This window comes from Macrobrachium rosenbergii, chromosome 1 (assembly GCF_040412425.1).
Source record: "Macrobrachium rosenbergii isolate ZJJX-2024 chromosome 1, ASM4041242v1, whole genome shotgun sequence".
NCBI lineage: Eukaryota > Metazoa > Arthropoda > Malacostraca > Decapoda > Palaemonidae > Macrobrachium > Macrobrachium rosenbergii.
The window spans coordinates 48,461,600-48,488,237 of record NC_089741.1 but is presented as its reverse complement, the minus strand read 5'-3'; the positions used below and the strand labels follow the sequence as shown (position 1 = coordinate 48,488,237).

Sequence of the window (26,638 nt, the reverse complement as noted above, 5' to 3'; positions counted from 1 at the left end):
ACCAGAATCATCAATGCACGATTCCTCTTGTTTTAGCCTGACATTGCAAAGCCCTAACATGTGTTGATCAATCAACCATAACGCCTACCCACTTACCAGGCCGCATCTTCCCCCAGCTGTCATAAACAGCTGTTTAGTGTTGCCTTTGGATGATCACAAAATAATTACCATCAACTTTTAAATGAAATTTTAAAAATCTCTTCCTTGCTTGATTAAATTGCCGCGTGAAATAGTAACCAAATGTAAGAAATGTTATTGTTTATGATTTTACTGACAACACGTGCAAGATAGCATACGTACCTGAGAAGTAAAAGCAAATTTATATATAACTGAATAATCAGTAGACCACGTTCAGCACTTTATTATGAACTGCTCAATTTGTAAAATTTTTACCTTGTAAAAATTCGTGTTTTTTTAGCGAATTACTAATGAATTGTAAATTATCACCTCGCAACCCGAAATCTAAGGGGAGGCTAATTATTCCTAAGTCTGTGGTAAAAAAAAAATTATCACCTTGCCAAAGCATTTACAAATGATAAAAGAAAATGCTGTTATGGCTCGCGAAAACACGTACATACTTGTGTGAAAGTATATTTACGTCATTGCGCTCAAACAGCTATTTTCAGGATTTTATTTTATACTTATATGTAAAGCCATTCCCACCCTGACAAGGGGTGGTTACATAGAAAATGCAAAGCGAAATAATGGTCACAGCTACAGCTATAATTTAACGGCTGAACCTTGGAGAAATCCAAGGTGTAGAAAACTTCCAGAACATGAGCTATTTCTTATACCTATCAAGCTATCCACCTGTCATTTTGCACGTACTCTAGCACTTCCTTAAGATTTGGGCTCTTCCTCGGCAATATCCCTTCTGTCATCTATCCAACACTTACTATGTCTTCCTGTCCTCCTCCCTCCTAACAATTCCGAACTATAGTCTTTCCACATGAACGAACCAACTCAAAACACTGATTCATCCATTTATCCAAGTTAATCATTTTGCATTTCTTTTACTTATCTCCACATTTCTCATAATTTCAAGTCTTCTTAAGTCATATATACTACTCAAACAGTTCCTTTCAGCACCAAACCTTTTCCTTTAATTCGCATTCACCATCTACACTTCATTTTCATAAGGAATTTGGTCAACGAACTTGGCTTCCCCAGACAATCCTTCCCAATCATTTGCACACATCCTCTTACCCTTCTTTCTTCGTCTGTTCTGTGGCTAATTTCTTCTCTTCCCATACCATCGTCCTTTATATTAATTCCAAATTCTTTATGAATCATTAGCTTTCATTCTTTCTCCATCCATATTATTATTATTATTATTATTATTATTATTATTATTATTATTATTATTATTCAGTAGATGAAACCTATTCATATGGATCGAGCCCACAGGGGCCATTGACTTGAAATTCAAGCTTCCAAAGAATATATAGTATTCATTAGGAAGAAGTAAGAGGAAGTAAAGGGAAATGCAGAAAGAAGAGACCCCACTCATCAAAAAAAAAAAAATAAATAAACTGATAAATACATAAAAAAAATGTATTAAAATACAAGAAGAATGGTATTTGAGTCGTAATACATTTCATTTTCGCTTGAACTCCTGAAGTTCCAACTGCATTAACATTAATATCTCCATCTTCCTGGTGTCTGTTTACACTCATAATCTTAATCTTGCTCTCATTTACTCTCAACTGCTCTTTCTCATAAAATCTTTCAGTTTCTCTCGCTGATTTCTGCAGGTTCTCTTCAATGTTCTCGAATAGTTATTCTGAACTCCAGTCACGACTCGTTTCCTTACCACACAACTGTCATTTTTGAGACGTCTCGTATCACTCCACCCAGACAGATATTTTACTGCCATGGAGAAATAACAAAACAACTTTTACACCCAACTACAAACTAAAAAGCAAGGATATAATATATGTAAACTGCAGATTACACGTTACCACGTTCAAGATAATATTAATATATAATTCTCAGCAGGTAATACAGAAGACAAAGTTAGGACAAAACAATAAGACTTGAATTTGAAAAATTAACGAGGATTCTAAATTAAAATGGAGCATTAATGATATCAGGGACTTTAACGGGCATGTGGGTCTTTAGGATATCAGAACTTAGACTGAAATTGGAAACTGATTATAAAGTGGAAGAATGATTATGGATTTGTTTGAATGAACGGAGATTACATTTATTCAGCAGTCTACATATAGGAAAGAAAGCAATAGAAAAACGTGAAAGCTCATGTGTTACAGTAGTAACCGAGATGTTTAGAAAATGAGGCTAGGCGAAGAAAAATGTACTGTTGACATCTCAGATTGCGATTTCACAACCGGTCACTTTTGGGTATAAAGCAGAGTAAAGCAAAAAAAGATAACAAAGGCAAGTGGGGAGAAGGATGATACTACAAAATAGATGAAGCGTATTTGAAGGAATATATTACAGGTCTAGAAGATATCCTAAAAAGCAGATGTATAAACAGGATAACAGAAATGGATTGCATAATAAAAGGAGTATTAGGGGAGAAGTTATTAAAAGTATGCAAAGGACTATGTTGGAGAGAGAAGAAGTACAAGAACAAGCCATTGAACGATGAAATTAGAAGAGGAATAAAATGAAAGAAAGAAACTAAAAGGGACATAAAAGAAACTGAAAAAGAGAGAACATTAAATAAAACTATAGTGAATGAGTATGACGAAAACAGGAAAGGAGAAGAAAATGTAGGAAATAATCAGTGTAATAATCATCAACGAAGAAAGATACACAGGAAGTAAAAATGAACAATAATAAAAAAACTTTGGAAAATATAGATGGAATAGATAAAAAAAAAATCGTAAGAATATACTGCATCCCCATAAAGAACAATGGATCAAACTAAATGCAGAATTACTCCACAATAAATAAAACTGATGGAAGGAAGAAAAGAAGATAAATGTTGGAAATGAGCTGATAAAATTGGGGTGATGACACAAAAATAGATGGATATACCATCCCAAATATTTAGTAAACATTGTGATATGCTTATGAAAATAAAAAAAAATATATTAAAAATTAGGGAGAAACTAAAAATTACATTAGATAAAATTATGAACTGTTTACAAAGACTTAAAGTAAAGAAAGCAACAGGCCCAAATGCCCTGAAACCTGAACTCCATGAAGAATGAGACTTAAAATGTTACCAGAATGAAAAAGAAAGTAGTAAATGATTCAAAAGAAAAAGGAAGGATCAATGGCAAAAGATCCAAGACCAATACCACTGTTAAGAATATCATGTAAGACATTTTCGACGATAATACGAGGCTAAGTTGGAAAAGCTTAAGAACAAATGAAGAGGACAATGCGTACCAGGTGGGGTTTGAATGAAGATGTAGAGTAGAAAACAATATCACACAATACTGTACAGAAGAGCGTTATAGAAACAGAAAGCTCCCAGTAGTAATTGCCATAGACTTATCCAAGTTTGAGATTCTATAAAAAAGGAAGGTTTTAACAGGAATTATGAAAGGATATAGAATTCGGCAGAAATTCATAGATGTTATTACAAACATATGCAAGAGTAACAAAACAAACATAGACCTAGGGGAGGGCATAGAGCAGGAAATGGAAATTGCAAGCGAAATAAGACGAGGATGCACAGTATCAATAAACTGATAACATATTTGATGATAATAATAAGAATAAAAGAGGAAGGAAAATTATTAAAAATGAACTTTATTCCTTGCTGAAGATGCCTTGGTGATGGCAGGAACTACAGAGTAAGCAGTGTAATACACACCTTTTTTTTTTGCAGAAGTTAAAAGGTAATACACAAAAAAGTAACACTTTTATATATAACGTGAAAAACAAACCAGAGCACATAGAAGGGAACAGAGTACTGGAAAAAATAACTTACATGGAAATTAAAGTAGACAGTCAAAAGCATATCTTTCGGAACGCAAAAGAACAGGATGCTTGAAAAGAAAATATGCATATATAAGTAAAAACATAAATAAAATAAATAAAAAAAATAGCAAACCTAACATACGCCGTCACAGAGAATAGTTGCAACAAAGTGATGAAAACAAAAGCACTTTAGAATGGTGTTGTAATTAATTCCATTGTGTATGGTGCTAAGGTGATAAATATGCCAGAATCAAAAATTGAAAAGTTGCCGAGCAATAAATATTACAAAGAGGTGAACAGGAGGAAGCGTTAACTGTAGTTTCTGTGAACATTAGAAGATCTAATTAAATTTTTGTTATTTTGACACGAATACAGAAAAATAACTGACGTAGTTGAACTACAACCATATAAAGGGGACACAGATGAAAGTTTTATTCCGTGAAATTGAAATATAAAAAATAAATCTTCCATCATAATGAGGAAAAAGGCAAAAGAAAATAAAAGAGGGAAATCTCAATAACTAGGAAAGACCTCACGAGCAATTGAGGTGCCGTTGCAAAGGAAAAGCCTTAGCACTGAACCTTAAACTGAGCACGTACTTTCTGGGGGTGCTTCTACACGAAATTAACACCAACAGCAACGCCAACTATCATTTAGCTATCATTTATAGGAGAGAGAGAGAGAGAGAGAGAGAGAGAGAGAGAGAGAGAGAGAGAGAGAGAGAGAGAGAGAGAGATTAATAACGGAAGTACGGCTCTAAGACTCGCTATCAGACTCAAGCTTGTGGGAAGTTAATTTTTCTTAAAAAACAATGGCCTCTCGAACTTCAGATCAGTACTTGTTAATTCAAATACAGACAAATTATTATGACCATACATATAAAACTACAATTACTAGGTTACCAAATAAACAATTGTTTATTTTCTTTCCTTTTACTGCAGTTTTGTTGGAGTGCGCACAGATTATTGCAAACAACTAATTTTGAGCGCGGCATTTGGCCATTTGTTTAAAATAAAATGTTGAAGGGAATAAAAGGTCTGGAATTCTGAACTCGTCTTTACCTGCACCGTGCTTTTAACATTATTTTACTTATTAAAGTAACATAGCTTGGATAGTAATTTTCACTAAAATATTGAAACAAAAACAAGTACAATTTGGCATTTACAACTATTTTTTTTAAATATTGGCAATCTTATTCCAGATTTTACTTGATACGAGAGAGAGAGAGAGAGAGAGAGAGAGAGAGAGAGAGAGAGAGAGAGAGAGAGAGAGAGAGAGAGAGAGAGAGAGAGAGATTCAAATAACCCGCGCGTCTCGCTGTTCCCGAGATTTCGCGAGAACTCACTCGATTCGTTCTTATTCCTCTTACCACGGAGAAGTTTCTGTCAAGATGGTAAGTAGTCATTTTTATCGTACGTTAAATTTAACATCTTTATACCTAGGAAACTTTATTATACCGAATTTGCTTCATAATATATATGGCTATGTAATAATTTGAATATTTAGTATTTATATTACTGTAATATAGAATTATTTACACTTAAAACTGACTGGTGCAAAATGTAAACAAATGTTACCTGGTGGTTAGAAGCACTTTTATTTTCTTATGTTGTATGTTTTTTGTTGGTGTAGGGAATTCCCGTGTCGTGTATTATTAGGATGTATTGAATCTGGTTAATTTTATCAGAATTAACTACGATTTAAGCGTAAAATTTAGGGTGGTTTTGGTGGCTTTGTGCATAACATAATCCGTCGTCCGCTCTGTTTTGGATACACCGTACAACGTGCTTATCCGATTGGGATTGTTTTTATTTTCGAACGACATCGTTAGACTAGGTTACCTTGCAAATTGAAACTTAAAAAACGTAATGAAACGTAAATATAATTTATGATGGGTTAGACCAGCTTTAGGGTATGCTTATATGCATACAAAGTAGGCCACGCATAGTCCCAAATTTACAAGATTACTGTTCTAGTATTTTACTTTGAACTAGGCTGGGCTAGGTGAAGCTTTTTGGTAATTTGTTTTATTTGTCTACGTTTACAATTTTAAAATGGTGTAGTTGAGTCGTCGTTGTGGGTCCCCCAGTTATCGTAGACTAGGCTAGGGCATTTTTCAAAACCATGGCCTGGTTGTTGCTAGTCACTGGGGTGATGTACCACCTTTTGTTCATGTTTTAGTCAATATTTTCCCTTTGTTAATGTTTATATTTACAAATATTTTCCCTTTGTTAATGTTTATATTTACAGTTTCCTTTGTTTTTTATGTTCTCCAAAGGGCAGGCACTAAACATGGTGCCCATTTTGCTCTTGAACACAGTAGTTTTACCAAATTTTATGTATGCCAAACAGGCTACTTCAGCTTGATTTATGCTATTCCCAATACCTATGCCCACCACAACCTAACCTTAAGGAGGTGATATTTGGTGACCTTGTAGGGATGCCATTTAAACTATTAAATGCCCATTAGCTGATCAGTCACTTAAGTCACTTTCCTCGCTAACTCGTCCTGCCCAAGTTGCCTTGACCCTAACCACCCTCTTCCTTAAGTGCTCCTAGGCTATTGTCCATGAATCTTGAAATGAGCTCAAGAGGTTTTTTATATATTTATACTGTTCCAGCTTTGATTTTTTCTCCAAGATGCTCTCAATTTTCATTAGCAAAGACCCCCAGCCAGGTCAGAGCTTGATGTCCAAGGTTAAGGGAAGGTGGGTAGAGTGTATTAATTCAGATTATTATCTAGTACTGCTAAGGGTTACCCTTGGTCAGAATGTGTGACCGAAAACTTCCAGTGGATTAACAGTGAAAATATGGCTGCTATGGCATGAGGGGTGTTGGCTTAGTGTACAGTGTACAGCACACTAGTTTGAGGTTGGGTCAGCAGAGGGTTTGTTTAGGATGAATCCCTGTGTAAAAGTTTTTTATATGATTTTAAAGAGTCTTTAAGGTTTAGTAAGTTCCAGGCCACTTGTTAGCTATTGTGCTTCAGAAGATTGTTGGGCTGCGTCCACACAGTGGGCTTTGTTAATGGCGTCAGAAGCGGGCATAATAAAGTCAGAACTTTGCCGCTTCACAGCCGTCACGGACAAAATTCATCGAACAAAGCTCGATCGATGTGGTATGACCTTGAGCTATGTTACTTGGTTAGACTAGACTACAGGCTCATTCTCTGCATGAAGCAATGAAGTGTGCTTATGTCCACCAGTTGGGGAGTCGATTTTTGAGGCATGTGTTTGCCTTATGTATGGTTATTGAACTTGAATTGCATATTAGCCTAACCCACCCTCCCATCATTTTGCAACTTTTCTTCTCTGCTTTGACCATACTCAGGTTGGGGGTTAGAAGTAGTTCCCTCCTAAGCATGTCATTGTCAGGTTGTAAGAAATTGAAAACAGAATTGAATACGGCTCAGACTTTCCATAGCCTGCTCATGTTTTCCAGTTTGCTACCATCATTACTGTTTACTCTACTGTGGTATTTTGGTGTGTACAGTTTTACCTTGAGAAACATTGAGTATTTTGCAAAATTTTGGTAAATTTACAGTTTCGGTCAAATTCACATTTCCGATATAAAATTACATTTTCTAGCTTAAATAGTGTACTTTCAGCAATCTGGCCCAACTATATCTACATGCCAATTATAGATTTGAGATGCATGGCGCCATGGGTACGCTCAGTTCCGGGTGGTGCAAGCGCGCTCACGAGCGGCTTATGCACATTTTTAAATGATTATTGCCAAGCTCGTATGTTCTGGCAGCGGTAATGTTGCGCTGCGGCGCGCACCTGGGGTTACAGGGAACGAAATTTTACCCCTAGCGTCTAGTTACAGTTTGGTGAAATTCCACGGCCGAAACTGCAATGTTTTCCCCTTTTCCAAGCGATCACACCGGACACTGAACGCATGGTAGTACTAAATGTTCTAAAAGAAAGGTATTCACAACCTGTGAGTTCCATTTAGTAATGTCCATGGAACGACCAATAGCCTCAAAAATGTACAGAAACACCCACTGCAGGCGTGCAGCCGGAATCCATGGCGTGTGATCAACTTTTAGCAGAAAGCTAGGCTGGCATTCCAAATCACATTAATTGGATATTCTTAACAAAGCAACCAATCAGGTTTCAGCATTTGTACCCGTACTTATAATTCATAACGAACAAAACAAAAGGCGATTAGGCATTTTTACCACAATACATTGATAAAAAAACAAAAGCGCATCAGCAGAGAAAAAGCTGACATAGCAGCATAAAGCGCATCACCCAGCAAAGCACAATATTCATCGCGGCAAATATCTCCGTAGCTTAATTTGCGGAAGATGCGATAAGTATTTCATGGAATCATGATAAAAAATATGATAGCAAGTAAAAAAATATTAGATATCGATCTCGTCTCAAATTGTGAAACTGTAATAATGCAAAAATTTTTATATCGAGTTTTGTGCCAGCAGGTTATGATTAACTCAGCAATTACTGTTACTGGTATTGTTGTGAATTAGGCTAGTGGCTGTCACTAAATTCACTTTTATTGTAAAACATTATAGACCCAGCTTAGTATTTCGTAATTTTCATTCAAGTATACATCCGTTCTCATAATACTGCATCATGCAGTACAAGTAATTTGAAAAGACTATGAAATCCAAGGTTGGCGGGAGACATTAGAACACATCAGGCGTAGGCTGTAAATTGAAATTCTAGCAGGTTGGATTGACTAATCTGCAAGGATAATATCGTCATTCTAATGGGTTTGATATGGTCGAGTTGTGGTTGAAGTTTACCACACAAGGAAGGTGATGTACCTAAGGCCTCTTGTAGTGTTGCTCCTTGTTTGATTTCGCTGTAGGCTAAATTGTCCAATTGGCCATCACTTGGCAGATAGACTTATGTACCTTATCAGCTCCGTTTGGTGTTGCTGATGCGCGAAAATTAGGTACAGGGATCAAAGTTATGACAGTATCCAGTTGGACTTTTGTATTATGAATTGTGCAAGGTGCTGTACTATTTATATGATAGGTGCAGTGTTCAGTGAAAATTTATACTTTTGTTCAATTCTGTCATAATTTTAAGAGGACTGAAAAAGTTTCTAAGGTAATTTGATGTAGGCTATTGTTACTCATAAAGATTGATTTGCACCATTTACTGAAATGAATAATTCATCGGCTTTGCTCAGATAACTAGCCTGTTTAATAGGTTTACATGCAAAGGTTACGAAAAGTGAAGTAGGGACTTTTATTTAAAGGTGTCCTTTCTTTGCAGGCGGCTCACAAAACTTTCCGTATTAAAATGAAATTGGCTAAAAAGCTGAAGCAGAATAGGCCAATCCCACCATGGATCAGAAACTGCACAGGAAATAAAATTAGGTAAGTTCAGTGGATAATTATACTTGTATTTAGTTTGTAAATGTAAAGTAAATACTGTATTAAGTTATTTGTAAATATTAAACTACTGTATCTTTTAATTTGATTTATATGCTTGGGGAGGATTTCATTGGTTTGTTTCAAAAACATTGCCATGTATTAGATTGGACTTATCGTGCAAGAAATTTTTTCCTTGTTCATCTCTTGCTAATTTAATATTGAATTGAAAACTACGGAGATTATCCATATGTACTTTGTAATTAGTGATGCGACATATTAAAAAAAAAAAAAAATTAAATTGATCAAGTCGAGGAAGAAGATAGTGCTTTATCAACTTTAGAGAAAAGATGAGTGTAGATTACGATTTGGTCATTAGTGAAGTGTGCAAGGTAGTTGAGGGTCTTGTGGATTAGAATGGGTCTCTTGTAAAGAAGTGTGTATTTTAGTTTTAATTCAAGGCTGTCATTCCAGGTACAATGCCAAGCGCCGTCACTGGAGAAGGACCAAGCTCAAGCTCTAAGCAGAGGGCTGGGCATTGTTGGCCTGATGTTTACTTGTACGTCACTTAACCATTTAATAAAGTAATCAGGTGCAACCAAGTTTTATTTTTCATTCCTGAGTTTTAATGGCAAGTTCTGTTGAAGCAACCTTGATTCAATTGTTATAAGCTGCAAGGGCTTGCAGATCATAATTTTGTGTGTAGATACAGGAAACTGGGCTTTCTGAAAAGTGGTCTGGATGCTACGTTGTGAACTTAAAAGTCAATGGTTTGATGAAATTACAGTTTTGTCAGTGATGGAACTTTATATTCAGTACAAGGTTAGTTGATATTAAGTTTTTTTGTGTGACATGATATAAATATTCTGTGCTTTAGTGTACTTGTCTAGTACTACTGTACTACACAGCAGTAGTAGGTAAACTTGAACAATCCTTAAAACACATAGTTGATAATAAATTCATAAGTTTAACAATTGAAAATTTTGCTATGGAAGTTTACAGACCCAAAAGTTGCATTGTTTCGTGTAACCATGTCCAGCCTTAGCATAAAATTGCAACTGCCAACTTTTAGCAAAACCCAGTATGGTATACAGTATATTTTATTACATGAAATTGTTTCAGTATTGGAAGTACAGAAACATCATTGCACTATGGAAGTTCGTGCAGGGTGTGATTGTCACTGAACCACTGGTTTGGTTTCTAGAAAACCTAAAGAGATTTAGAAAACATGTAAGTAAAATTTTTTTTGTACAAATGTTGAAATGTGTTGTATCCCCCCTGCATATGTAAGGATAGTAGAGTAAATGATGAGGCAGCCACAGCTACGACTACTGTGACAATTGTAGTCGGTATCAGGTGAAGCACTTCGGTATGTCATATGAAAACTTAAGGTTCATATGCCTAGGAAAAGTACAAATTAATTTAAAATATATTTATATGTGTGGATCTAATGTGCAATGTTTGTTGCTTGTCTGGCATTGCCCAAGCCAACAGCCTAGCAAGCTGATAATATGCTTTGATGGACTAGAATTAAGTCTTGTTTTTCCTTTAGGGTGTGGTGAACAGGGTGAAAACTTGAAATTATCAAAGTAATGTTCAACAGCTCATAATGTCCCTAAAGGTGTACATAAATCCCAGGAGCTCCAATTTTGGCCTTACATTGCCACCAACCCCACATTCATACATTTCACGAGTAGGCCACCAAGTGCCTCTTCAATTTGAATATGACCACTTTCAAATTGAGTCAGGCTAATATGTAATGGGTTTTGCTGCTGCAGTTACCAAACCTGTCACTCACTGTCAGCATTCCTGGCTCGACAAAATCTGCAGAGTTAATGTACCCCTTTTAGATATTCAATATAAAAAATAAATGCCAGGGTTTGGATATCACCCTGATTCTCTAGGTCACTATGAGGCACACACCCTTGGTCCCAACACACCCTATGAATCACTTTTAAGAGGTACCGCTACAGATTGTTTATTAAACAGTATTCCTTACGTGCTTCTGCCCAGTAATGGGAAAGTGCATGTTATCTGTCACTAATAACAGAAATGGCCATTCCCAGGTTTGATAAAATATGAATGATGAGCTCTTATACACTCTACAATAATCCTTAATAGAATCTCACTTGATTGCTGTACTGTATATTATAGAGGAAATGGTCCCATTCTACTCTGATTTAAACTAACTCATTACCAACAGTTTTCTCTTTCAGGCCTTCAAAATCAAGTTTCCAAGAATGCAAGATCCTTTTTAACCATAGAAGCAGTGAAAAGGATTTAAGCTACTGAAGGCTTCACTCATTAAGGTTAAGCAAACTGTGGCCTCATACTTTCTGTCATAATTTTCCCATTAGTTTTATGGGGACCAGGTGTGAAGTAGTAGGAAATTCATTATAACAAAGTGTGTGATAGTAAGATTATTCATTATAACAAATACCCCACTGCAACTCGTGTTTCAAAACCATTTTACCCATTATAGACAGTCTGTCCACATACCAGTTTATTGGATATTTGGGTCTTCAATCTCATTCACAATACTTCCTTTACTGAGATCGGCAACAATGTTACCCTGTACCATTTTATAAGTGCTGAATGACCCTTGGGGTGCCTGGCCTTTGGCCAAAAACCATTCCATGGCACCACTACGTACTGTATTCCTTTTTCCTTCATCTTCACATCCAAGCAGATACTGTAATGGCTCTAGTAAAACACATGGTTGTAATTTATATGTATTTCCAGATTGTTCAAGACAAGATTTTGCTAATCATTGCTCCCACGAAGGCCCTTCCTTGCTCCCATGAAGGCCCTTCCTTGCTCCCATCTGACTGGGTATAAGATGTGTCATGTTGAGAATAGTGATGGTCATAACCCCTACTTCACTCCTCTGTAAGAGCAACGTTGTCTGCTTTGCCAATTCTTAGTTGCTTTACCTTAACCTCTTGATTACTGAGCAGAAAGAAGGCTGTAGTAGGGCAGTAGCTTGTTCTGAGGAAAAAACTAAACTGCTGAAAAGCATTTGATATTCAGACCATTTAAAAGAAATTAACCAAGTTCCAGTAGAAAAGTAAATCTGGTGGAGCAACATCTTTACAATTTTTGCAGTTTAAATAGTAAAGTTGTCAGTAATGTTGCAGAGGTCCATAGGTGAACTAACAATAATCTTGTGAACTCTACCTTTATCTCCATTCCTGCTTCCTTTCGTCCGTCTTGCTGTCTAACCTCTTTATCACTTATCAGTGCAAGTTTGGATTTTCTCCCAGTTTCACCTTGAGATCCTTGCATTTCATTTCATTATATTTTGAATCATTTATCTTTCTGTCTAAGAACTCGACTCCAACTTTACACTTCCTTAAGCACTGACTGGCTGAAAATGCCCAAATGCTTGGCTCTGTATCCTAAATTTCAGATTCAATCATAAGTCCATTACTTGATCCTAAGTTTAAGTCACTTGCATACAGAATACTATATATTTTTTTACTCCACTGCTTAATAAATGTAGTAATGTTCTATCATTGCTCATTTATTTCTTTCCCCTATTTAGTGCCCTTTTGCTTAGGTGTTTCCTTTTGCTTCTATTTTACATATACCTTAACATTTATTAATGTATGTTAACAGACTCTGCACAGTATTATTAGTGTGAAGGGGGAATCAATTATTCATATGGGTATCACAGTGGACGAAGTTCAAAATACTCAAGGGATTGTCTTCATTTGTCTGAAAATATTTGTATAACTTGAATGATGGACAAGTCAAAACTAAAGTGAAATATCAGTAGCAGAGTTGAGCTCACCTTCATCACCCCATCATCATGACATTAAAACCAGAAGGTGGACAGTGATGGATTGAAAAATAATGTTAACTACTCATGTTTGTTCTTGTACTGCATGTTATATTATATTTAGTTTATTTAAATTATATTTTCCTTCCAGAGACTAAAAGGTGTTATCTGCTTGTACAGGTATTAAGATGATAATTTGTTGTGACAATGTGAGCTGGACAAAGCCCTTAAACCATTACTAGAACCCAAGTATGGTCTTCACATGGTCATAATATTTCATCTACTTTGCCCTCGTCTTATATTTGAACTTAACAAAATCAAGCTCATAGATTAATAATAATAATAAAAAAAAAATTTTTCATTATTAATATATGAGCTTGATTTTAATTAAGTTATTTACTTTTTGTTTTTCTCCATTCTCCTACTTTGCATTCCTATACCTTTTAATATTTATTCCCTAATCATTTTTTCCTATACAGCATTGTGTAACTTGAATCATGCATATACTGTTGTGTCCAAACAGTTGGATGTGCAAATGGCATGTTTTTCTACTGAGTGTACAGTCTTTAGGATTTGCTTTTGAATAAATTAGTAGTTAAAACAGTGGTAACAACCTACGTATAATTTCTAATTTCTTTTGAGAGGAATGATTGTGTTTATCACAATTACTTTTTTACCCAGTGTCCAAGTTTTTCTTTATCTTTATACCATTTTTAGTTCTCTAAATACAGTTCATGAATTCAGTAGCTGCCATGCCGAGGCATCCGTGTAAAGGGCTTAACATCTTGAAGTCTTGTTTTCTGGGCTTAGTGTCTTGAAGACTTATCTGTTGTGGGATGTAAACATGTACCCAGTACATTCTGTTTGTGAATAAGATTTCTTTTGCTTGATGGGAGCAGTGTTGTGAAATCTAGTATTTCGCTAACCAGGTTAGTTACGGTCAAGGTGTGAAGTCTCTGTAACATTAATTTTTGCGGCAGACTTTAAAGCTGTTAAAACATTACTCCTGTGGAAGAACTGCTGACACTACCAAAGTTGTCTAAGCTCAGATGTATTTTTTACCCATGGGTAATGGGAGGCTTAGAGATGAAATGGATGCTCCCTTCATATTACTGTATAATAAATCTTTTAAATTAGGAATTCTTCAGTTTTCTGTGTTAGTCAGGAACATGGCCAGATTTATATATGGTTGGTATAGACTCTCCAGTATTTCCAGGGAGGAACACTCATATAAAGAGGTTTCCACTGGTGGGGCCACAGTTCTTTTTAGTGACTTAAAAGATGGATGGTTATACTACCATACAGTACTACTGGTAAGTTTTTTTAGTGTAACTAAATTTGTCATACAATCCCATTAGTAATCACGTGTATGCCTCATAAGTGGTCTTCAAATGTCCCTGACTCAAAAGTTTTGTCTAACTGACAGAAGTATGGTAGTCTTGTGATTCATGGATCATTTAAATGCTCACTTATTGTTTAGTCAGGAAATGAGGCTGTAAGACCACTGGGAATGTAAGGAGGAACCCACTACGGTATATGCTTGATGGTTATAAGTGAAAAAAGTAGTTTCGTGCTATAAAAACCCAGTTTGTGTTTCATCACTGTCCACAGATCATATGTACCTAAATTATGATTTAGGTGGGAGGGCTGAGTCCCCCTTGTTTAAACTTGTATGATCCTGGAGAGCACATAGGGACTGTTTTGAGTCCATGATCAACAAGGAAGTCTTTGGCTCTTGAATGCCAACCTGAATGAATGAAGGGAGGTGAGGTTATAAAGTAGAAGATGATTCTCTAATATCCCCAAAGTAAAACTTGGCCTGCTGCAAATACAAATCCAACCATAGCAAGATAAAACTCTTAAATATAAATTAGCAGACATGGATTGGTATTGTCAGCTACCTCCATTTAAAGAATAAGAAACATCCATCTCACATTTGAAAACAACCAATGAAGAGATGGTTTTGATTTCTTGGATTAGCATTCTTACCTGCTATGCTGTGCTATCTGTTGCTTTACTGTACACTCAGAAAGACTCGTGTAAGGCTGTGCTGTGGAGAGAAATAGTCTGATTACATTATCCCTGGATTTTCTCCGTTTTTCCAGGTAGTACTGGATAACCCTTATAGGACAAAGTAGGCGGTTCTTGTTACTCATGAAGGCAGCTAGGAAGGAGATAGCAAAAGATGCTGTGAAATGGCCCTATGTACTTGTTGTCTGGTCATTGCAATGAATTTTGGTACAAATGGCAACTCCACTGATGGTTAACATCCAGTGTGCTTGACGTTCCTAGGCAGCACTTTAATCTTACTTACCTGTCTTAATGAAGCAAATGCCAATCAATGGACTCATCTTTGTGAAACCCAGCAATGCTACCTCATGGCAGTTTGCAAGGAGGCCTGGTAAGGCTCGCCATAAGTGGGGTAGTCCCAGTTGGGAGGTTTAGGTGAACCTTGAATTGATCCTACTTGTCCTAGATGAGGTTGTTGGCAGAAGTTCTGTCCTGTGATACCTGCAGCAGTCTCCATGAAAAAACTCTGCCTGTGAGACTTTGCTGGATAACTGCCTTGCATGAAGTTGTAACATCTTGAAATTGCCAATGAATCTGAAGAAGAGTAGCTGCTTGGGTAGCTTTTTCCATGCTGGAAGAACTACCTTGGATGTGAGAAGAGAATCCCTAGTTTTAGGTTGGGCAGAGAAAAAGAGAATGGGCCAGTTATTTGTCAAAAATACAGTTGCAGCTGGTACATCTCATGTGGAGTTGGTCTGTGGTTCTGCTGTTGACAGTTTCTGTTGTCTCTGGAGTCCAGAGGTGCAGCACACCCAATCAATATGGCCAATCAAGAAGGCCCATCATCCTGTCCATTTGCTTTCAGTTCATGCTATGTCAATGAACACCATGTGGTTTTTTGTCCTTTCAAAGTGTGAACCATTCCCTAACACTGGGGGACATCTTTGCTGTGGCTGGTCTGGAACTAGTTTGTTTCCTGTCTAGAGTCCCAGGTGCTTCCTTATTTCTGGTGGCAACAAGTGTCTTCTTTTTTTCAGTCTGAATGTCCCTGCATGAGCCAATGTTAAGGAAACATAACTGCAAGTCAATTATGAGGACAAATTGGTACATGACAACTTTTTAACCTGAGTCCATGCCCATCCTCAAAATAATGATCTGGTCACTTGAATTATCACACTCAACATTGTTACGCTTCAAGTTAGTGCTTCCAGCATCTTTCCGGGGGTGGTCAGGCTGGTCACTCTTAAAAGCTATGATCAGTCAAATTGTTGGCACTGCTACTCTTCTTGATTTGGAAATAACGGCTCTATGAGTGAGAACACTATTTTCTTGGTCTATTAAAATAATGCCTGTTTGTTCTGGGGACATCTCAAGACCCATAATTGTTCATATATATATATATTGATGGAGATATGATGAAGCAAATATAGATGTCTCACAGCCTACAGGGAGCAGCAGATGATGTTGGTTATAAGTTCAAATTTTTTTGCCCTAATCCTTGCTTCCATGCAGGGACCTGCTCTTGTTATGCAACTTCATCAGTTTGTACTTTTCTCATAAATGGTTAATCCCTCTATTGTGACCTCTGATCGATTTTCAAAACAGAGCAGTTCTTATGGTCTGTTGGGTAGCCTGATTCTGGTGAAACAATATGTGGACATCTTCCATATCATAACTGAGGTTGCTTTTGCTAAAAATAGTTTAGCCCTAGCTTTGGGCAATTGTTCACTTTCTTATAGTCATAGCATCTGTCACCTAAAAGGCAAATTCTTGGGACTCCACAGAGTACTGCTTTTTTCCTCATCATTATTAATTCATTGACTTCATGTAAATTTTTATGTATACAGCAACATTTCTGATTTAAAGAATGCCAATATTCAAACATAAACCTACCCGTCTTATGTAGGAGCCCTTTCACCAGACCCACACGATCAGTGTTTCTTCCATGAGACAATATCACCAAGATTTGATGATGCAGTGTTACTGCCCCTGACTTACAAGGCAGTACTGCTGCAGGAGCCAGTAAGTCTTTGTACTCTGGTGATATACCATTGCTGGTTTTATGTAAGGGGACCTATGTAATTAGAATGTTATAAATTTCAATATTATTTTCCCAGAGGCTGTGGTTTTCTTTCATTACTTTTACTAGCATTAATTAAGAGGTGCAAAATGTTGTCCATCACAGATATTAATGTTTAATGCCCCATCTAGGTGGCATAACTGGTGGCTATTTGAGTTTTGGTGTGATCTAAGGTCGAGTCAGTGAGTATCGTAAGTGTTGTCTTGGAACAACATAGTAGATATCAAGAGCATGATGAAAGATATGGTGTCAGGAAGTGAATGATATCCTGTATCCAAAATAAGATAAAAAAAATGTTGTGGTGTACAATATTATGCATGAACAAAATCCCTGAGAATAAAAGTAAAGTACAGTAACAAACAATACTGAGTCAATTTATACACGCAGTGTATATAGACACTACTCTGAATGAAATAGTCTTGAAACAGGAACATTGTGTACTTAAACCTGCATGTGTTTTGTAATTTTGATTTACTGTCCTGAGAGTTTTGCAGAAAAATGGGGTGTAGGTTCATATCCCAATCATTATGATTTCCAGAGATTGTAAATGTTAGTGTGAGCAAAATGATGCAAGTAAGGTGATAGGAAAGTAGATTCTACAAGAAAAACTTTGTTACCGCTACAGAAGAAACTTGTAAATACTCTGAAGTCTTCTATTGAACTGCTATAATTGGTCCAGGAAAAGTTTCAATATGGTGGCCTTAGGATGCAGGTGATCATCTGAAAAGTAAAATTGTGTTTCCATTTTCAGGAAAAGTGTCAATAAAATGCAGCGTGACTGGTGTAAGCCATGTAAAGCATCTCTTCAAGTAAGTGTGGAAATGCATGCACACTATAATTGCAATTTTAACTCGTTGAATACAAGATCACTGTTGCCATTTGAACACTGAGGGAGCCTCTTTTTGCATTGTCTCATTCAATGACTGAAAGGAAGTAAAGTGAATTAGTGTTGTCAAAGACCATCATGGCTTGATCATGTGATTATAGAATATAAACACTAAAATGTAGGGCAGTCTGAACATTACTGAATACTTCCTATGGAAGAAGAAAGATATTGTATATCAAAAAGAAATCTGTAAATATGTGAAACATGATGTCTTCCTAATTTAACGAAATTAGTAGCTGCAGGCAAACTAAGAAGTAGACTTACAGTTTTCTCTTGAACAGATGCACATGAGGGTGTCTATTACAAGTACTCTGAGGACTGAAAGAAGGTGATCTTCATCATTAACGTTTTACATAAGATTTTCCTATCGTAGGGTTTTGCAATGAATGAGTTTTTTTCCAATGTTTTCTCCTCTTATTCACATTCAGATTGAATCCTCATGTGGTCTATGCCCTATTGCATGTTTTTGTCGGCCTTTCTGCCGGTCTTCGTCCTTATACAGTACATCCATATAGACTACTTGCTTACTTTTCCAATAAAATGTACCTCATCTCGCTTCATCATATGTCCAGGCCATCTAAACCCTTGAGATCTCAGTCTTTTTACCAGCTGCTTCTTACGCCAACCTTTCTTTATTTATTCTGTGGGTAAAAACGAGATACTTTTAAAGATTATATGATATACCTTTAATGAATGACGCAACTTCTGAGTTTGTCAGGTGTGAGTGCTCTAGTGTGTGCATAATTATGTGAGCTAAAGCCTCTAGAACCTCAAAATTAATTTACTTAGTGCTATTCTATAACACCGAGAAAGCATTGTCTCGTGTAAAGAAATCACCTGGAAACAAGGTTTAAAATGAAGTTCATTGCTGCAGAATAATCCTTCACTGAAACTTGCGGCACACGTTAGACGTCTATCGTGAGCACCTGTTGTTGTAATGGTGTACGGAGAGCCTGCAGATTGAACGAGTATGGATGCAGGCAGTACCTTGTGTTGAGACAAAACAAAACGAGGGCTTGATTGGTTTTGATCTTCCATTTTAGGTTGTATTGCATTTGTTGTTGTGTAATCGAGGGAAAATATATATTCAGCTATATGAAAGTCCGTAAATATGAAGTACTGAGATCGTTTGGGCGTTTTAAGTGCGCTATAAGTCAAGGATAGCATTATTATTATTATTATTATTATTATTACATATTATTATTACATATTATTATTATTATTATTGGCGGAGACTGAGTTAAAAGTGCTTGCCCTCTCCCTTTAAACCCCTCTCCCCCCACTCTCTTCTCTCTCTCTCTCTCTCTCTCTCTCTCTCTCTCTCTCCTCTCTCTCTCTTCCTCTCTCTGTCACTCTCTCTCTCTCCTCAAAATTATATTGTAGATCTGAATAAACTTTCAATTGCCATTTCGTTTAAAGATTCTGAAAATTATTATGCTTTATTAAACTAATCTTGAACAGAATTTTGTATGTCAGCATTTACAAATTTGTGAGAGGACAAGAGAAAAATTAAGAATCATAAACTCATTTTTACCACATTTCTTCAGATATAAATATAGACTAATCCCCAGAAATGAAAAGAAAGCTCTGTAAACAAATAACATTTTTGTTTACTTTGTGATTTTGACAGCTAAATGCTCTCAGCTTGCAAGGTGATTTCCTAGGTGGCAGCACTGTCTATGAATAACTAAACCTGCAAAACGTTGATGTGTGGGATATGTTCTCTACCAAAGTTTAAGTTTCCGTAATCTGTAAAGTTTCAATTTAGATGTCGCTAGTTTTTTGCAAATGGTGTTATAGCAATTATGAATATTCAAATATTCTGGTATACATGTTAACAAAATTATTGCTTGATTAATTGATGTTTCTGCTACTTATTTGCGCTTAATTCTTGTTATCGGGATTGGAGACAGGTTTTATTCTAACGCATAACATTCGTAATAACAAAACCTGTAGCCGTAAATATTGTAGTACATCCGGATAAAATTATTTGGAATGTATTAAAGAAGTGAGGTGTGTCTTATGCTGTTTGAATTGCAGACTTGTATTTTTTGGTGTCAAGCCTGCAGCAGATTCACAAATAATATTTCATGGAGTCAATATAAATTTAGAATTTCATTTTTCTTTTTGCGCATTTAGATTGGCTTTCATTATGTAGAGAACGCTCAGTGATCACCATTATGTTTTGCACCTACACTGCTTCTTTAAATCGCGATATTCCACTATACACAACAGAAAATACTTGCGTTTCTTAGTAATGAGTCTCCATGTGAATTGACAGAAACCAAGGGTTCATTACAGTTTCGTTTCATGATATTTCATGATTTAAATGTATGTGCATTTTCTATTATCGCCATAATAATGAGAATCGAAGTTCTTATTGTCAATTTAACGCCAGTTCATAAAATATTCAATCAGTGGGGTTGTGGGCACTCAGAATACCAAAGAAAGCCTTAAAACATCATGGACCCAAAAACCCGAAAAGTTGATTTATCGATGCAGACGAGGAAAGAAGTGTATTTTCATAACAAAAAATGGAATACTAGAGGTGGAATAACAAATTTTCATTAAAATAAAAAAACCTGAAATCTTGACTGAGTAGTTTGTGACTGTCCTGAATACGTGGTCTCAAAAGATGGTGATTATCACAAAACTGAAACTTTACCGTAATAAAACTAGTAGTTTAGATGTCAACAATTGAGGTCAACGGCCGTACCCCGTTGAAAACACCGCTTGCTGTCCGTCAACTATAGAGAGCAAGCAGATACGGTTGTAGAGAATTATAGGAAAGTCTGTTACAAACCAACGCGCTAAGAAAGAAAAATCAGCAAAATACTGACTCTCTGGTATAATTTTAGCGATAACAGTAGAAGGTTTCGTAAAGGTACGTAAAAAGCTTTCGGTTGAAGAAGAAATCTCTGAAGGATTGTGTGATAAGGGATATAGGCTACATAGTGAATACAGGATTATCGTCTCATTTAGCGGGTTGAAAATGTAAATTGGATGGACATCGTTTGGCAGAAAATGATTAGCGTGGAATATATGAGAGGAGGAGACTTTTAGGGTAAAACAGTAGCCATAGACGATAGTAAGGCTTTAATGAATAGTCTTTCTTAGAAATTAGAGAACAAGTGGAAATTGCGGAAAGTTGACATGTAGCATAAATTCATCTCTGGAATGCGCATGTAACGGGAAAGAGATGTAATACCGAAGTTTAACTGATCTTATGTAATTTAGGAGGAATTTGGATATTTTTAGATGAAAAGGAATCAAATGTGAAAATTCAGGAAAATAAATGATAGGCAAGGCATTTCTATGAGCTTGATGGGCTTCGAAAGGATAGGCTATTATTACTGGTATTTGGGTCCAAATTGTAAGATTTGAGTCATATTATTATTATTATTATTATTATTATTATTATTATTATTATTATTATTATTATTATTATTATTATTATTATTATTATTTTAACTCAAGTTTCAACGTGAGTTGGAAAAGTAGAATGCCACAACTGTGTATTATGCATTTGTCTAAATTGTAAAGATTTGATTTTAACTCAATTAGTTTCAACGTGAGTTGGAAAAGTAGAATGCCACAATCTGAAGGGTACCCAATCGGTAAAGCAACGCTTTGCAGACAAGGCAACTGAGGAATAAAGAATAGATTATGAAAGGACAGTAACAAATATAGACAGATAAATAAAAATAATAAGGAAATAAGACAAAACACAAAGTGAAAAAGTCAGACAACTAACAAGGCAGAAAAATATGAGACACAACAAAATGGAAAACAAGTCGGGTCACAAAAATTGTGAAGTGAGACTCATCTTCGGCCTGCCCAACAAAAAAGCATTTGCACGAAATTTGAACATGTCGTCTTCCTGGTTTCCATTTACCCTCTTACTCTTATAATTGCTCACATTTAATTTTGACTATTTTCATCTTGTAAACACTTTCGAACTCTTCCACTAACTTCTGACATTTTTCTTCACTATCCCTAATCTGTGGTGTATTATACTTCAGCAATTTACTCAAGACTTATTTTCTATTTCACATTTTTGCATCTATCCATCTATTCAACACACACACACACACACACACACACACACACACACACACACACACACACACACACACACACACATATATTTTTCTCATTATATACTGTATATATATAACAATATATATACTATATATATATATATATACTGTATATATATATATATATATATATATATATATATATATATATATATTTATATATATATATATATATATATCTATGTATACCTATATATATATATATATAATGTAAAATCCCTCATTTCTCATTCAAACACTACAAATCGCTAATTTTTCTCATTTTTATCATACGGAACATCGTTGGAAAAACCGACAACCGTAATCAGTCCAGTCATAAATCAAGCTCCTTTGAAAACACAAAAGACTGAGACAGAACTACACTTTTATCGACAGGTTCTCTATTGCATTTCACTTGTCAACCCCAGAAATTACGGTTCACCAAGAAGTAATTGTAAACTGCCAAATCTCAAAGTCACCTTCAGTTACTGAATGGCAATAACATTCAAATGCACAGAGAATTCATCATAATAAATTGAATAATAGGCCTTTGCTGTTTGTTAAGATTTCCCACGTTATAGTCCTACCTTGATGCTCAAATTCTTTAAGTTTTCTATGCTCTAATTTTCGCTTTAACTAAGAAATATAATAAATACTATATTTTGCAATGGTAATTCGGTAAGGACTACATAACAAAAATATTTATTTGGCTATTCCCGTGAGAGTATAGAAATTTGACTTAGTAATTCGATAAAAACTACACAACAAAAAATCATATTAGGACATTCCCGTAAGGGTATAGGAAATTTCTCTTAGCAATCCAGATAGAAATTTCTCTTAGCAATCCAGTTAAAACTACTCAACAAAAAGTGACGAAGTAACAGTTCCAAAACCCGGGTTACAACATGAAAAATGAGAAACCCTACCTATTGTCATTAGGTGATAACGACGTGAAGTAGAAAATACAAAGTGCCGTTGTGTTTTGTGTACAGATAACAGTTGTGATTATATTTCATACTGTGTTTCTTTTTATTTATGTATGGGTAAGCCCGGTGTGAAATTATAGATATGATGGAAACTGGGGATTATAAAAGCGCAGACAGAGGCCTACGGTTCGTATGTCTCGCTGTCTAACGAAGAGAAAGTTGATGGGGGATCTGTCATTGTCGTAGGCCTAATATTATCCTAGGCATAGAATAATTTATTCAGTGGGTGGCTGTAATCACATTATCATTATCGCCTTTGCTTTGGGAAATTTGCCGAAGGCACTAATGATGTTAAAGCGGTAATTGTTAACGAAAGACATTCGCTCCGATGCAAAGGTTTACAATCAATATGGACGGAAGTTGTCAGTGGTAGAAAGGCCTAGGATAGCCTAGGCCTAGACTACGTTTGGCTACCTGGGCAAGCTGTTTTAACCAAAATTTATTTTGAGATTTTAGCCCGTCTTTTGTTATTTAAGTTTCGTTAAAACTAATTTTTGAAATGGTAGGCTTGAAGGGTATGGCATTGATTGGACAAGTAATGCTTAGGCCTGTGCTTGGGATGGTTAGGTTAATAGGCTTTAGGCCTAATCAGAAAGTTACATTGGCTTTCAACTAGCTTAAGTCGTTTTACGGAGAACGCATTAGCTAGTATGTTACCTTATGTTACAGCCTCTAGGCGGCAATTAGAGTAGCCAAGCCTCTGCTTGATAGTGAATTTTTAGAGTTTTCATAAAACTAGGCCTACTATTATTAATGCTCCAGGCTAATAAGTAATAGGTGCAAAATCAAATTTCATCGTAGGATTTTTCAGTGGAAGGTTTTCTGAATTCAGGGAAGTAGGTTAGGCTGTAGTTGAGATGTATCCCAGTGGCCTAAGCTTGTGACAATTCTAGTTAACAGTATAAGATTCTTGGAATTCTAAAGTAGAGCAATTGCCCTAACCTAATTTAGGCCTAGGTTGTTGGGGTCAATCACCTCCCTTCCCTGCGAGGGGTTATTGTACTGTAAATCTACCCTGTGGGAAATTTATTTTACCTTGACTTTGTTAAAAATACTGGTTGACTTTTGAGTCCCTGGATTCCCAGTTGTTCGTGAAGTTTTTAGGCCATACAGGTAAGAAAGGTGTGTTTAAGGCTCAAATGTCAAAAAACTATGGCTAAGTTCATGTTGTCCTTGTGGGAGACACTAAGATTTATCCCATTTCTCAAATTAATGTTGGTTCATGTTTTTCCATGATGTTCTCTCATATGGTGCATTGTACTTTCGTTTGACTCTCTGATTTATTTTTGGATTGTGTTTTATTCTTATAAGTCCCATAACCAGTGCAGAGTTGGAGTGGCTCTACAAGTGTCATTGGTTCTACTGAATAATCCAAACTATTTTTGAAGCCAACTATATTTCTGCTTGCTTTTCTGATATATCCAAAGCTGCTGATGACAGTTACAGTTTTATGCTTCTTACTGTAATACAGTATACCTATAAGCAGTGAAACTTCCCTGCATGCAGCATTGTGGTAAAGACCCTCTTGAGCTTTACTCTAGGCTAGATTAGAAAGATGTCCGTCTGTATCATAGTGAGGCAAAGCAGAATTTTACCACTTAGTAAAAGAAATCATTATTTCTCTCCTACACATTCTGGTGAAATGGAACTTAATGTATAGTTTTCAATGTTGGTTTAAATATTTTGAGATTTTGTAGTTGCAGGCTGGTGTAAGTCCAGCCATGATTTCCCAATGTTGGACAGTATTTTTTTAGATTTTACTCCACAGTTGTCCAGCTATGCTTGTTTGTAAGCAGAAGTTGGTGGTGACGTGTTTGAGCATTTGTGCCGGACTGTAATCACTGCTCGATCAGTAATGCTATAGGTGCTGAATCAGATATCAGGAGTGGTAATATCACACTTTGCCAGGTTCACTGCAGTATATGCTCATAGTATTGTTCATCTTTCTTACTTGACATACTGTACTTGCATACCTTTGCTATATCCCGTATTATCTTTGTGATATGTTTTCCCTACTCGGCTGGGATTTTTATTGTAGTGTCAAAGCATGAGCTTTGAGCTATGAGGGACTTTACCTTTGTAGGAAAGTACTGAACAGTGAACAGTTCAATCCCCCATTTCAGTTACTACTGTTTTGGAGATTTTTTCAGTTCCTGCCCACATTCTCTCATGCATAACACAGACTGTATATTAACTCAAATGAAATGGCATTCTTCTGATTGTCTCACACAAAAGTGGAGAAAAGCTGCCATTCTTCTTGGAGAACTGGTATCCTAGTTAAAACATCACTGGATTGGCATTCAGATCTTTGCTGTATTGTAGTCCCATTTACAAATTGCCAGAATGGCATTGTGAATACTGTACTTGTGTTCTATGAAGATGTACAAAGATGAAAGGTAGTGGTAATTTATCATCGTAAACTAAACAAATTCTTAAAATCTTGACTTGTTTACTATCACAAATGAATTTTGTTCATTACAATGCTTTGTTTCTGAGTGATACTTTTTGTATACACCAAGTGTTCTCTGGTTGAGTGGATATTTAGCTCTGTTCAAGCAGCAATCACTTTGTGTTATGTATAAATGTAGAATTTACAAAAAAAAAAAAAAAAAGAAACAAAACATTATGATTTCAGTTTCTTTCCTTCATTATTTATGATGGTGCATGCAGAGCTGCATCCCTTTGAAAGCGAAAAGTAAATAGGCTGGTGAATGAAGAAAGATTGGGTCATAGTCTTACCATGCCTTATTTGCTTTCCTGTCTGTTCTAGAATTGCAATGTTTACCTTGTAGAGACAATACATGCATTTCACTTAAATTTTTTTACCTTCCAGTGCCAAAGTAGTGACTCTGTTAGGGTCATAGCTGAAGTCTTGAAAACAAAATATGTGCATAAAATGTTCGTTTATGTTTGATGTTTGGGGGGAATGGTGATGATTTTTATTCATGAAGTTTGTTTTACATATATTTACAGCTACCAACTCTTTTGATTGGCTGTGCAGAAATAGAAACCTGATACTGGCTCTCTTACATTTTCTACTCTTGAAGCAGTTCAACTTTTGGTGAGAAGTGAATATATGAAGTGGTGGTATGCATATACGTTTAATTTTATTTAAGGTGTGTGCGCTTCGTGGTGATTTATTTGCCAAAACTCGTACCTAATGCTTTCCGTTGTCGTATTAACATTTTGTTTATTGTAGGTGTTAGTACAGCTTATGCTGGTGCTGTGTCATTCAGCTGATTACAGTGCTGGAAATGATGTGGAGATTTTATGATTATGCCAGCATGATTTTGAATAGTTTTGGAGAACTGTGTTACCTTGGATGCTTGCTTTCCCAATAAATGCTGTCTTGTATTTGCTTCTCCAGTTGTAGGGGAAATTGTGTGGTTTTCTTTGAAACCCGTCTTTTCATTGTACTTAAAAATTAAACTGTGTTCTCCCTCCTAAAATCTTCAGGAAGTTTTCCCTCAGTTTAATAGAATATTTTGAGTGTTTTATGTCAACAGTGAAAGTAGTAACCCTTTGTTAGATATATTTCTTCATGAATATGTAATTGATCTCTTGTGTAAGAA

General features: G+C 35.9%; 1 protein-coding gene and 1 long non-coding RNA gene across 6 annotated transcripts in view; both read left to right on the top strand.

Annotated features, from left to right (window-relative positions):
• Positions 1 to 9,763: 9,763 nt before the first annotated feature.
• Positions 9,764 to 11,694, top strand: LOC136835121 (uncharacterized). The gene is made up of 2 exons (XR_010851990.1): positions 9,764 to 10,066; positions 11,461 to 11,694. It is a non-coding gene; the product is annotated as an uncharacterized lncRNA (long non-coding RNA).
• An 11,300-nt stretch (positions 11,695 to 22,994) lies between these two features.
• Positions 22,995 to 26,638, top strand: part of fwd (phosphatidylinositol 4-kinase beta fwd) — a 428,358-nt gene continuing 424,714 nt past the window's right edge. The window contains exons 1-2 of one of the 5 annotated variants that reach the window (XM_067097700.1): positions 23,038 to 23,123; positions 26,040 to 26,127. The gene's annotated coding sequence lies outside the window, so the exon portion shown is untranslated. Of the gene's footprint in view, positions 23,124 to 26,039; positions 26,154 to 26,638 lie in introns of all 5 variants that reach the window. The other 4 variants (XM_067097772.1, XM_067097861.1, XM_067097286.1 and 1 more) reach the window with 4 other exon arrangements.